Raw genomic sequence first — 13,886 nt, forward strand, 5'->3', positions numbered from 1 at the left:
GACAAATACGTCGTTACTGTATTTAATTCACTGAACGTCGAGAATTTTTCAACCCATTGTTCCCCGTTATTGTCTGCGCAGAACCTACCAAAGCACAGTCAATGTTCTTCTTTGACCCGTTCAAAAAAGGAGTCAAACACACGTCGTACATTCACTGTCTGACTCGTCTGAGGTCCTTCGTGTTGCCATTTCTCTCCCTCATAATTTTATCATCCCTTAATCTTTATCTTCTCTTCAAAAGCTGTGCCGATCTCCAATCCCAAGCGATGCAACGCCGCCATCTGCAGGAATATTTCAGTCGCTGCAGGGGTTTACAAACGATACAAATGATTTGGTTGGCCGGGACCCCCTTCCCACTTGACCAATAGGAACGTCCACGCTGGTGAGTTATTAAGACTAACGTCTTTAATCTTTACAAAAACACACAAGATAGCTTCTTGAAATGCTAATTCATATTTAATGTTTACATAAACATACTTTATGTCATGGGTGTCCAATCCTTGAGTTTGACGCGATGTGAGTGAGGTTCTTTGAAGACTTCATTCTCTTCAATGCATTGGCCTCGCAGTTCTGAGGTCCCAGGTTCAATCCCGGACCCCGCCTGTGTGGAGTTTTCATGATCTCCCCGTGCATGTGTGGATTTCCGGTTTCCTCCCCCATCCCAAAAGCATGCAAAATTTAATTGGACACTAAATTGCCCATAGGTGTGAGTGTTGATCTCGATGCGCTCTGTGATTGGATGGCAACCAATTCAGCGCGTTGACAGCTGGGGTAGGCTCCGGCCACTCCCCGCGACCCTCGTGAGGATAAGCGGCAAAGATAATGGACGGATGGGTACCAGAATTGTTGGAGAACCTCATCTTTGATGTGCACGTGAACCAGTCACTGTGATTTGACGGGCGCGCCATCGCACTCGCGAAATCCGACAGTCGAGCACAAAAAAATCATGCGCGTAAAATTTGTTATGAGTAGAAATAGACATTAGAAGACGTCACTTATTTTGTGTATTCTTCACGTTACCGTAAGAGACTTTAATTTTCTCAAAAGCTGACAGTGCGCCTTGTAATCAGGTGCGCCTTATATATGGATCAGTATTGAGCCTTTAGTGCAGCGCCATCTAATGGATGCGTAACGTAAACCCAGCTTCTACTGGAGAGTCCACTAAATGCACCTTATAATGCGCTGTGCCTTATATATGAAAAATCATTTCTAATTTTATAATAGGCCATTCGTTGAGGGTGCAGAAAATTACGATATGCTGTACACTAATTTACGTGTTTATTTCATAAACAAACAAACAAACGGAAACGGGAAATGCAAGTTAACTGTGCTGAGCATGTTCGCAAGTGATGCCAAAAGCGCATTTTCCGAGCTTCTTCACGTACTTCGAGCGGATTTACGTCCAAAGGCATCACCGTCGTGAGCCACGTCAAAGGAAATTCAGTTAACGCTGAAATCATTCCTGGGATTTATCACAATAACTATAATAAGTATGTGATTGTGATTTACTTTGACTTGATCCAAGTTGTAACGTTAGACGATGGACTATATTTAGTTTTGAAATTGAATGTCTATTGACCTTTTTAAAAATGTCTGTCTCAGTCTTGTGCAGTGTCAATAAATTATGATTATGGTATTTGGTAACAACTACATACACGGGTGTAACAACTCAGTCAGTTATTTTAATGTCTTGAGATTCCATCCCCGATCACACCCGCAACTTTATATCCGCGGGCATGACTGACCACACCCGTAGCTTTTTCGAATATGACTGACTGGAGTACACTTAAGATAAGTTCTTTAAATACTAAATATCCATTCATCCATCCATTTTCTTACCCGCTTATCCTCACAAGGGTCGCGGGGGAAAGCTGGAGCCAATCCCAGCAGTTCTTTAAATACTAAACAGTTATTGATATTTTTCGGGGAAAAAAAAAAACAAGTTTGGTTGTTTGTGGACTAAATTGCTTTTGATGTTTCCAAAAGCACGTAAATGAGTTTCTTTGAAAAGCGCCGCGATGTCGACCCTCCGCAAACATTTCGAGCGGATTCCGAACGGAGTGTTTCGGCGGCGCGGCGTCGTTCCCGTAATGGTGTCATTCCACCTAAACGAGCCGGTTAAACGATCGCGCGGCCCTCTCGGCGTCACCTCATTTTCATTCCTCTTGAGCGAAAGAAAGAGACGAAGGACCTGGTCAGGCTTTTTTCTTCTCGTCTGCGCGCCGCCGCGCGGCAAAAAAAAAAAAAAAAAAAAAAAAAAAAGGCTCCCGGGTGAATCGACACTTGAACGCCTCGTCGTCAACACGGGCGGCGCCTAAGTCGGCGTCGATGGAGGCCGCCGGTCGAGTGGGAGTGTGAAAAGAAACGTTTGAGCTGAAGAGTGCGCAGCCTCTCGGTCCATTTAATGGCCTCGAGTTTAATTGAGAACATTCTCACACAAAAGACCTCTTTGTGTGCGCATGTGCACTTGTGAGGTTATCTGCAAAATGGCCCCCCTTGCCGGATGCTGCGGTCGTCAAAAACCGATTGACGCCACACACCCAGTCAGTCATTTTTTGTTTTGTGTTGGATGCAAAATTGAGCCCCAGAGACTCCGCCGTGAGATTTACTTCCATTTTTTTTAATTTCACCTTTATTTACTGAGGGAAGACAATCGAGAACGTGCACATTTGAAACGCTAACCTTGCAGCAAACATCGGCGTAAAGAAAATACAAATAGAACGCGCAGGATCCCTCCCTCACTTTTTAAATGATGAACGATACTGGGATGAGTTTTATTATTTGTTGCTGAGTGTTCCAGTTGTCGGGGACGAAAAGGAATATTGGCAAAAAGTAGTGCCGAGTGAAGTGGGAAAGAAGGGAGAGTGCGGGTGGTGGTATGCATGGTGAGCAGACAGCGGTGCGATAGCAATGGAAAAATGAAATTCTTTGTGTGAATAAAGAGAGGGCTATATTGCCAGCTAAGGGCCTTGACATTATTCCTAAGATTGAGAAACTCCTGAAAGTGTACACAGGCACAATTTACATATTTTAGAGCGGGGGTCGGAAACCTATGGCTCGCGAGCCACACCTGGCTCTTTTGGTGGTTGCGTATGGCTCGCAGGGCCCTCGTAACGACATACTGTAGTGTTAGCAGGGGGGCTAAATGTGTCCATCCCGATCGATCGCGAGGAAATTCTGGTAAAAAAAAAAAGCCTGACTTCTTTCTTTTTTTTAACATTTTGGCACCACACGTGACTTTCTCTAACCACAACCTGCTGCACGGCCACGCACTCTTTACCCCTGCGCCGCCCCCCCCCCCCCACCCCCAAGCTCTTAAAGGGATACACTCATAATTAGAAAGGTTACAGTCCTTGCACAGCCGATCAATGTAGTTTATAATGACAGAGTTCTTATGCGCCGCCCAATATTTTTTTTTTACTGGTTCATAAAGACACGCCTCTGTCGTTAAGCATTGTTGGCGAGCGGACATTAGAGGGGAGAAATGAAAAAAAATGAAACCTGCAGACCAGCTGATTGTCAAAACGTTGACCGCACTTCCCACATACCACATACTGCGACGTGTGACTATTGCTGGACTGACAATGTTTGGTTCTACCTATGTAATATGAAAAGTCTTACATTTGAAAAAAAAAAAAAAAAACATTAAGACCAAACTACATTCATGGAAGTCTCAAAGGCTGCATGAAGTTTAATTTAACGGCGTATGAAACAGACAAATAAGCCGTCAGCAAAGAAGTCGAATTAATGGTAAAAAGTAATTTTGTCATCAATGGTTAGCAAGATCATAATGTTCTTCAAATTAATTTAGAGACTTATTGTACTCTTAAAGCGTTTGTCTTACATAAAACCCACGAATATACTTGTTTTTAGTACTTAGTAAATATTGGCTGGCTCTTTTGGAATTCAAATATTTGCTCTCTCAGCCGAAAAGGTTCCCGACCCCGGTTTTAGGCAGACCCGTTTATTTATATCGCTCTCGAATCTATTTTAGCAACGCAGGTCCGAGAGGAATGCTATTTCAGGTACGTCGGATGTCATGTATGTACAACACGTCTGACAAAAAAAGTTACTCGAAATTGAAGTGAGAAAAGCTGGCAAAAAAAAAAAAACAACACTAAACGATTTTAAGCTACAACTGTTGGATATTATTAGAAGTGATTATTCTCCATCGATTGTTCACGTGACTGAATAAAATGTGATTCATCTGTGATTCAAAATATGCACTCGAGGTACAGGTACTGGAATTCGGGTACTCCAATACTTGACTCGTGTACGTTAGCGCACTAGGAATGGGCACAGAGTACAGATGGAAAACGCAAATCGTAAATGAAAAGAGTAAACAAAATGGCCGCTCGTGTGGAGCCGAGTGGGCTTGTTTGGAGATGGAGGTCGCCCGAAGGTGAGGCTCGTCGCGCAAACCGAGAAGAGAGCACTTTGTGGGAGGGGGGGGGGGGGGGGGGGGGGGGTCGCTGGATGTAAGTGGGTCATGTTAGCACTTTGACTGACAGGAGGAGGAGGAGGAGTGGGGAGGGAAGGTGAAGTGACGGGATGAAGCTTTCAAGGCTTGGGGACGGGGATTGGGGGGGGGGGTGAAGGTTGACGGCGAAAACCTGCAAGGCCTGAAAAAGCGGCTTAAGTTTGAAAGGTGACGGCAACACTCCAAGTGGACAAGTGGGTGAGGGAGGGGGGGGGGGGGGGGGGGGGGATGACAGAAAATGGCTGCGGGGGCAGAGCTGGGGGAGGGGGGGAGGGGGCACGCTCTGATGGGAAACAACCAGGCAGAGTCGCAGGTGGGAGGAGGAGGCGGATGGAGAATAGGTCACGGGAAAAGGTTGCGGGGAGGAAAATCTAAGCGGCGAGGGCAAAGCTAAGAGAGGGGCTGAGATGCTTCGGCTCCAGCTGCGCCCGCGTGGGGGCTCGGGGCGGGCGGTCTCCCGGGGTCGCAGCGCCGCCTGCTCCCAGGCCCCTCCCGGAGCGCGACCTTTGCGGCGGGCCCGGCTTCTGCAGCGGGACGCCACCGGGAAGTCGCCGCTTCCTTTGAGCGTCGCTGACTGACACCTGCGCCGACGTCTTGCCACACTTCTTCCGCGAAAGTCGTCAAAGATGCTGAGGACAAGGTCAAGACGTCGGGAAGGGCGTGCGATGACGACATTAGCGCGTTCTTATGATGTGGTATCGTGATCTTGTACATCCCGGAAAAAAACGCAACGAGACGTAGACTAGACGAGGCGTCCGTATTATTATTATTATTGTTGTTGTTTTGTTAGTACAATAGCGCTTATTTTTTAGGAGACAAAGGTAAAGACGATTATTCCGAAGAGTTTGTTGTCGTAACGAGCTGGCTGCAGGCTGTGTTGGCCCTCAGGTAAACAGTTGCGCTCTTCGTTCCCTTTGAAATCAACTCGCTAGCGGAACAAATCCTGATCACGACGCGGCGTCACGCGTTTGTTCTCGGTGGGCCCCAAAGCCGCAACGTGACGCGTCCCTGGACCCGGACGACGATCCATCAAACGTTGGAACGAAGCCCCGCTCCGGCAACCCGCAACCGCCGCCGGTCGGGCGGGGCCGAACTTTCACCCGCTGATCCGCCGCGGCTGTTTTTTTTTTTTTAATAAAGCGCCCGTACAGCGCCGCAGATACCAGAGGCCCGCAGGTAAACAGCTAATGAAATCCCTCTCTCCCTCTCCGACTAAATCATCTAAATAGCAAGCAGCACCTCGGGCGCCCAGGCAGACAGATGGCAGGGAACCAGCCAGAGTTGGGGGGAGGGGGGGGGGCATTGATTCAGTGTGAGAATGATGTCGGCTAAACGCGCCAGGAGTTCCAGTTTGAACTCGGAAGACATCGTCCCTCCACTTTAAACGTTTATTAATCGTTCCAAAAAAGCCAGCAAGAATCAGTTTGTCCACCGGAGTGCCCACGCAGGCACGGGGAGAACATGCAAACTCCGCACAGGTGATGGATGGATTCCCCGGACAACACAAAAAACAAAACATGAATGGACCTGGAATAGCTCCCTGGGGAACGCCACTCGAAAATTTTACTTTTCGATACTTTGGATGAATACCGGACACTTGCTGTTGTTTCTTTCTGTCTATGGAACCATCCAATAGGTGAAGAAAATGTGTTTTTTTTTTTTTTTTTTTGTTCAAATTGTACAGAAAATGAGTTTGAACGCAAACATTTCCGTTAGGAAATTACATCCGAGTGTTACTTTGGATGCAACTTCAAGTCTTCCCAGGCCTTTTTCTTTTACACCAACCTTGGACGGTCATGCTGGAAATGAAAACGGGCTTTTTCCAAACAATTCCGGCAAAGTTCAAATTGTCCGAAATGGGCCGATGACGTGAAAATAAGCACCGACAAACATTCAAGCCAGAAATCCAGACGAGTTGACTGGACGGCTGTCCGTTTGTGTGTGGTGACTGGCGGTCTGATGAGAAGCTTTATCCGCCTTTGCAGCTCTCAGTCAAGCTGAGAGGCGTTCTCCAACAATTAGCGGAAGAAACCCAAACCTGCCTTTTCCAGACCTTTGACGGACTCGTTTTGTTTACCGACACCATTCTGTGAATAGCAGAGCGAGATGCCGGTCCGACTGGCCCGATCTGCACCGTGTCTGAGACTCGTTCGCTGAATTCTAACCATCCATCCGTTTTCTTGGCTGCTTATCCTCACAAGGGTCACAAAGATTCCTGGGGCCTATCCCGGCTGTCGACGGGCAGGAGGCGGGGTACACCCTGAACTGGTTCGCCACCCAATCGCAGAATAGCGACGCTCACAATCACACCTAGGGGCAATTTAGAGTGTCCAATTAATGTTTTGGGGAGGAAAGCTCGCCGCCACGCTACCCTGAGAACGCCCGATCCCGTCGGATCTCGGAAGCTAAGCGGGTTTGGCCCTGGTTAGTACTTGGGTGGGAGACCGCCTGGGAATACCAGGCGCTGTAAGCTTCTCTCCCAGGCTAAAATGCAGAGGGGTTGCGTCAGGAATGGCGTCCGGCGCAAAAACTGTGCCAAACAAATATGCGTTCATCTAAGATGACACGCTGCGGCGACCCCTAACGGTACAACTCGAAAGGAAAAGAACGTTAACGTTAGTGCGGCGCCGGCGTTAGCGCTGTGCTAGCGTTAAACTTATAACCAGGTGCGCTAACGCTAGCGCCGCACTAACGTTAAACCCTTTCTGTGTCTTCTTCTTCTTCTTTTCCTTTCGACCTGTCCCGGGGATGTGGGAGGAAACCAAAGTGTCCGGAGAAAACCCACACAGGCACGGGGAGAACAGAAAAACTCAACACGGGCGGATCCGGGATCGAACCCAGAACCTCATAACCATGACACCCCCCCCCCCCCCCCCCCGTTCATTCCATTGTAATATATGATATTTGCCTCGGGTGTTCAAAATCACCTCACAGACAGCAACAACAGTGCGGTCGGAGTGCGTGTGATGGACGCAATTCTCGAATTAGAGAAATGTGCCGCCGGCAGCCGACGCTCGGAAGTCACATCGCTGAGTCACCGCTAAGCGACGAAATAGAGCAGGAAAAAATGCGAACTTCCAGGAAAAGTCCCATCATCGGCGTGTCAGGAAATTGCGCCCGTAGCGTCGGAGTCGTGACCCTGCGTGAAAGCTGCAGGCGCTAATGTGCCCCCCTCCCGAGGACCCCCCCGGAGACAAACATATCCGCTCCTGGAAGCGTCCGCTCAAGTGAGCAGGAGCGGTCGCCGAGGACCGCCGGACCGCACTTGTTTTCTTAGTTTCCCTCCAGGCTTGTGGCGGGAAGGTGACTTTGGTCACGTAGTTGGATTGCAATTACAAAGTACCTTATTGAAAATGTAATCGAAGCGTTCACTACAGTATTTCAATTACTCAAAAAAAAAGCTAATTACGTTTGATTACATTTTGATGACTTTTCCTCGTGGCAGCACGGTGGTTCAGCTGGTAAAGTGGTGGCCTCGCAGTTCTGAGGACCCGGGTTCGATCCCACCCCCGCCTGTGTGGAGTTTGCAAGTTCTCCTCGTGCCTGGGTGGGTTTTCTCTGGGTGGGCACTCCGGTTTCCTCCCACATCCCCAAAAACACGCAACATCACTTGCCCCGTCGGTTTGATTGTTTGTCTCCATGTGCCCTGCGATTGGCTGGCGACCAGTTCAGGGTGTGCGCCGCCTCCTGACCGTTGACGACCCTCGTGAGGATACGCGGCAAAGAAAATGGACGGATGGACTTTTCCTCATTTTGAATGAACGCATCAACAGGACCCCTTGGATGGTTTCGTCAAAAAAGAAAATTATTTCAAAGTTAACTACATATTTGTGCTTTATATAAATAACATAGGCGGCACGGTGGATCATGTGGAAAGCGTCAGCCTCACAGTTCTGAGGTCCCGGGTTCGATCCCGGCCCCGCCTGTGTGGAGTTTGCAAGTTGTCCTCGTGCTTGCGGGGGTTTTTTCTAAATTGCCCCGTCAGTGTGATTGTGAGTGCGGCTGTTTGTCTCGATGTGCCCCGCGATTGGCTGGCGACCAGTTCAGGGTGTGCCTCGCCTCCTGCCCGTTGACAGCTGGGATAGGCTCCAGCATTCCCCGCCACCCTTGTGAGGATAAGCGGCTAAGAAAATGGATGGATGAATGGATAAATAATGTACTCTGAGCAAAAGATGATGAAATGTGAATACATAATGACAGTTTCTGTCCCGCCGCCCTCATTCATCATGTCCCCGGCTTATCTCTCCGTCCTCTCCTCCTCCTCCTCGTCTTCCTCATGAAACTTCCCCTCGTCCCCTCGCAGCGGGGCGACTATTGGCTAATGGAGTGCGGCAGAATTAATTGTCTCCGCGGCCGCTTCGTTAGTCCGAGTGCAGGCGAAGGAGGGGAGGGCTGCGCCCCGCCGTCGGGCCCAATGTCCAAAGCGTCGGCGCCGCTGACGTTTTCCTTCCGGTGTCAACGGCGGCACTTTGGCGGCCCTCCCGCCGGGCGGCCCTTCGAGCTCGAGACAAAACCAAAAAAACGCCCGATTGCACCGACCCGACCAATCAGAAAACACAAAAACGCTGATGTCATCAAGGGCCGGCTTGTGGAAATTTGAAAGCCGATTGTCCAAAAGAAATCGTTCGTTCCATTGCTAATCTAGTGGAGTTCACGCGGGGGCAGATTACATCGACGTGGGGACGGAGAGCGGCTGAAATCCGATTGCGTCAATCCTCGGGTCGAGGCTCAGCCCGTCTTTCGATCCGCAGATCCAGCCCGAGTCCACGTGTCTTCTGGTCAAAACGCAATTTTGGTGTGTCGACGTTCAACTTGAGCTTCAGAGCGTGTCTCAACCTTTGAGTCAAAGTCTCATTTATTTTGTTATTGTTTGAGGCGAGCTTCAGCCCGTGTGACAACTTTTGGCCGGAAGCTAAACTCCACATTGTACGTCAGTTTCTTTTGACATTCCCAAAAATGTGCTCGTTTTAAGTGTGAATGCTTGTTGAATGTTTGCTCGTATCCTGCAGTCGGCTCGCAACTGCTCCAGGGTGCAACCCCCCCCCCCCCCTCCACCAAATTCATCTTTGACCCTAACGAGGACAGACGCCATTGAGAATTTCCATCCATTCATTTTCTTTGCCGCTTATCCTCACAGGGGTCGCGGGGAGTGCTGGAGCCTATCCCAGCTGTCAACGGGCAGGAGGCGGGGCACACCCTGAACTAGTCGCCGGCCAATCGCAGGGCACATGGAGACAAACGGCCGCACTCACGATCACACCTACGGGCAATTTAGAATGTCCAATTAATGTTGCGTGTATTTGGGATGTGGGAGGAAACCGGAGTGCCCGGAGAAAACCCAAGCAGGCACGGGGAAAACATGCAAACTCCACACGGGCTGGACTGGGATCGAACCCGTGTCCATCAGAACTGTGAGGCCAATGTTTTACCAGCTGATCCACCGTGCCGCCTATGTTATTTATATAAAGCACAAATATGTCGTTAACTTTAAAATAATTTTCTTTTTGGACGAAACCATCCAAGGGGTCCTGTTGATGCATTCATTCAAAATGAGGAAAAGTCCATCCAGCCATCCATTTTCTTTGCCGCTTATCCTCACGAGGGTCGCGGGACGTGCCGGAGCCTATCCCAGCTGTCAACGGGCAGGAGGCGGGGCACACCCTGAACTGGTCGCCAGTCAATCGCGGGGCACATGGAGACAAACAGGCGCACTCACAATCACAATCACACCTTGGGGCAATTTAGAGAGTTGCATGTTTTTGGGATGTGGGAGGAAACCGGAGTGCCCACGCAGGCACGGGGAGAACATGCAAACTCCGCACAGGTGGGGCCGGGATTGAACCCGGGACCTCAGAACCAGCTGAGCCACCGTGCCGCCCCATTGACAATTTCCGCCCGTAAATTGACACATTTAAGTGCAACGCTACAACGCCGTCTTTTCCCCGGACTAATATTTAGGAATCGGAAAATGCTAATAAAACGCGGCGCTTTCTTTCCAAATCAACAGTTAATGCACGAAAAAATGGGGGCCCAAAAGCACACTTTGGGGGGCAATGAGTAAAAAGAACTTTAAGATTGCGAACACAGAGTTATAAAAGGCATTGCTAAATGGCTTTAGGTGGAATTAGCCCGCGCAACACATATAGAGAGTCGGTCGTAAAAAGAGAAAGATGTAGGTCACTAAAGAGAACATTAAAAAGAGGACTTGGGGGAAGACTGAGCGGCGGGGTCCTTGCGCCCTCAAGTGGTCGGCTCGGGTAGCGCGGCTGCTGCTGCTGCTGCTCAGTTTTCCCACATTTGGCATCAAAAGGGGACGGAAATATGGATGTTGTTATTTTTAAGACGCGGCTACAACTCAAACGAGACTGCAGCACACAAGATCTGCGCTTGGAACACGATAGCGTGAAATTCTAGCAGACGTACAGTGCGAGACGTCGCAAAGGAGACGCGCAGAAAAGTCGGGGAAGCCGCATCGTGTATTTGCAAGAACGCGTGTCATCGAAACGATTGTGCGATCAATCGCACGTGCACGCACGCAAACAACACACGAACATGTACTCGCATACATTTGCAAACACACACACAAGCATTCACACTTCAAAGAAGACATGAAGACACACACGCACAAACCCAGTGAGGTCAAATGGATGAAAATCCCCCAATCGGAAGCTATTTCATGGAAACAATTGCGGTGTGACTCACAGCGAGTCTCCGCAGCCTCGAGCCCCCGTCCTCCATTTGCGCTCCTGGGAAATTACACATCACGCCACCCGAAGGCTACAAAAGAAACATTCGGCCTTTTTTTCTCTCTCTCTCTCTTTCCTCCCACTCGCCTCGTTTGTGTGCTCCGGATCAATTTGTATCCTTTTGACGACGACGCGTCAGGAGAACGCAGACGAGATCCGAGCCCCGTTCCCGGCAAACCAGAATCGGCGGCCCGGGAAGCTGCCGCGGGCGGTCGGCCGGCCGGCGCGTTTCACGGTTCTAAAGGTTCGGCCTCCAGTAGGACCGCCAACGACGCTTAGCGCGTGTCGCTTTCAACGTGCGGCCTTTGTCCTTGCGTCAATCTCCGAGTTGCGGCTCAGCCGTCGTGTTGACACGTGGGCTGAAAAAAAATGAATCACAGCTGCCTCAAATGTTGACGCAAGAGCTCAGCCTCACACTGAACATTGAAACACGCGCTTGGCCTCGACCCGAAAACTGACTTTGGCTCAAAAATGGACCGACGTATCAATCTGTGGACTGAGGCTCAGCCCACGTATCAAACTTTTTTTTCAACCTTTGCTGAAATGAATTACCGTCATTTCCGGCTGACAAGCACCACACGCTTTCAACCCTGCGTTAGCATTAGCGCCGCTCTAGCATTAGCGCACCTGGTTATAAGCCACGGTACACAGAAAGACTTTAACGCTAGCGCAGCGCTAACGCCGGCGCCGCACTAACTTTAAACTCTTTCTGTGTACTTCTTTTTCTTCTTTTCCTTTCAACTTGTCCCGTTAGGGGTCGCCACAGCGTGTCATCTTGGATGAACGCATATTTGTGTGGTTTCGCCCCGGATGCCCTTCCTGACGCAACCCCTCTGCATCTAGCCAGGGGAGGAAAGCTAACAGCGCCTGGTATTCCCAGGAGGTCTCCCATACTAATGTTGGAGGACGCTTTTTTTCCCTCCACGTGTTCGTTTCATTTCGGATCGTGAGAAAGTTGGTTATCCAAATAAAGGCTGGAGATGATGAACAGTTTCTTCGAAGAATTTACTTACAGAATATTCCGGGCACTTGTGAGTTACAGACAATGGCTGTAGAGAGCAGATCAGAAGTGCAAAAAAAACAGAGAAAGCACGCATCCTTTATCTTGTCAGTAGGGCGGACAATGGGTGGTATCCAACCTGTGGCGTGAGATCGGATCTTTCCACTTAGACAAAGGGTTTCTGTCTCAACCGGTTCTAGCTGGCAATGGATTCTTACAAAGTGTCCGGTATGCAGTTCATCAAGGTTAGCCTACATGCAGAGATGCGCTCAAGGACATGGCGAAATTATGGAGTGGTGACGAAATATGGGCATAAGACACACTTCAATAACCAGGGCCAAACCCGCTTAGCTTCCGAGATCGGGCGTTCTCAGGGTAGCGTGCCCGTAAGCCGACGTTTGACTGTATACTGTACGATAATAATCAGAATTAGCGGTAACGGCACCTAGCTTATAACCAGGTGCGCTCTGTAGGTTGGGAATTACGGTACATTTTTTGTGAGATGCACCTGCAAATCAATCGTCCAGGTCTGCGTGTTGTGCTCAAAGATTGACACGCAAGCTGAGTCCGAGCCCGTGTGTCAATTTTTTTGGTCTACCCTCAACCCACATCTCAACTGGCAGGTTAACGAAGGACTACTTTGAGGTTCGGGATTCCGGTGGAAATGCACTCTAAAGAAGCGCGGGTCAGCCAAAGGTCACTCTTTCCGTTCGTACGACGACGTTGTGTGGCTCGGCTTCCGTTTTTACGATCCTCGCGGGCGGACCCGGACGCGTTCGAGACGAGACGACGTTTGGGTTTGATGTCAGACTAAGCGGCTAAGAATAGGACGGATGCCGAGGACGGCGCGGATACCGCGCAAGAACAAACGCCGACACTCGTGGTACAAAGAATAAAAGTTGGCCAAAGAGAAATTGAGCTGACTGCTTGGTTGCACCAGTGATTTTTTTTTTTTTTTTTTTTTCCATTGCAAAGGGTCCTAAAGCAATACTCTCTGTAGTCTTGTGAACTAATTGTGGAGGAGAACACTTTTTCTTTCCCTGCCCGACAGAAACACACAGAAAGAGACGTCGACTTGTGAGTCAGCAACACAAAACAAACGCAAAAACGACACGCCGGCTGCTCCGCAGGCCCCGAGCACTGAAACGTGTTATTTGGTATTTGTAGTTTGCTCCTGCTACATCACACCCACCTTGTCGTCACCTTCTCCTCGCTGGCAGAAATCGCTGTTACTTGCGGTTGGCTTGAACACACACAAAACCAAAACAAACAAAAAAAACAAAGAAAGGCCTTTCATGCTGGAGCCCAAAAAAGTGTGAGGAATCGCAGCACAATCGAACTGGAAGTGGAAAGACAGAAAGCAAATAAACCTTTTTCTTTCTCGTATATGCTAATAGCTAACGTGATGAAATGTCGAGCAATGAGTGCGGAAACGTGCGCTCTTACAAGAACGGGGCGGCGATGGCGGGCACCAAAACAGCCTCCGCCCAATTGTGTCGGTTTGAAATGTTTGTAAATATCCGTGCGCCTTGTACTTGAGTTCGAGCTCTTGCAAAAGAAACGCTTGCACGCTGCGTATGTGTCGCGTTACACTTGGACGCGTGCGCTTTCAAATTGTCTTTGGGGATTTTTGCTCCGGGGTACAATGAAAGGAGAACTC

At 49.4% G+C, this 13,886-nt stretch overlaps 1 long non-coding RNA gene and 1 pseudogene across 1 annotated transcript; one reads left to right on the top strand and one right to left on the bottom strand.

Annotated features, from left to right (window-relative positions):
- Window positions 1-6,834: 6,834 nt before the first annotated feature.
- LOC133510293 (5S ribosomal RNA) lies at window positions 6,835-6,953 on the top strand (annotated as a pseudogene).
- Window positions 6,954-10,816: 3,863 nt separating this feature from the next.
- LOC133509732 (uncharacterized) lies at window positions 10,817-13,812 on the bottom strand. The gene is made up of 3 exons (XR_009797434.1): window positions 13,673-13,812; window positions 13,419-13,565; window positions 10,817-11,585 (listed from the first exon to the last, which is right to left on the bottom strand). It is a non-coding gene; the product is annotated as an uncharacterized LOC133509732 (long non-coding RNA).
- Between the last annotated feature and the right edge of the window lie 74 nt (window positions 13,813-13,886).

Source organism: Syngnathoides biaculeatus, chromosome 12 (assembly GCF_019802595.1).
Source record: "Syngnathoides biaculeatus isolate LvHL_M chromosome 12, ASM1980259v1, whole genome shotgun sequence".
NCBI classification, from domain to species: Eukaryota; Metazoa; Chordata; class Actinopteri; order Syngnathiformes; family Syngnathidae; genus Syngnathoides; species Syngnathoides biaculeatus.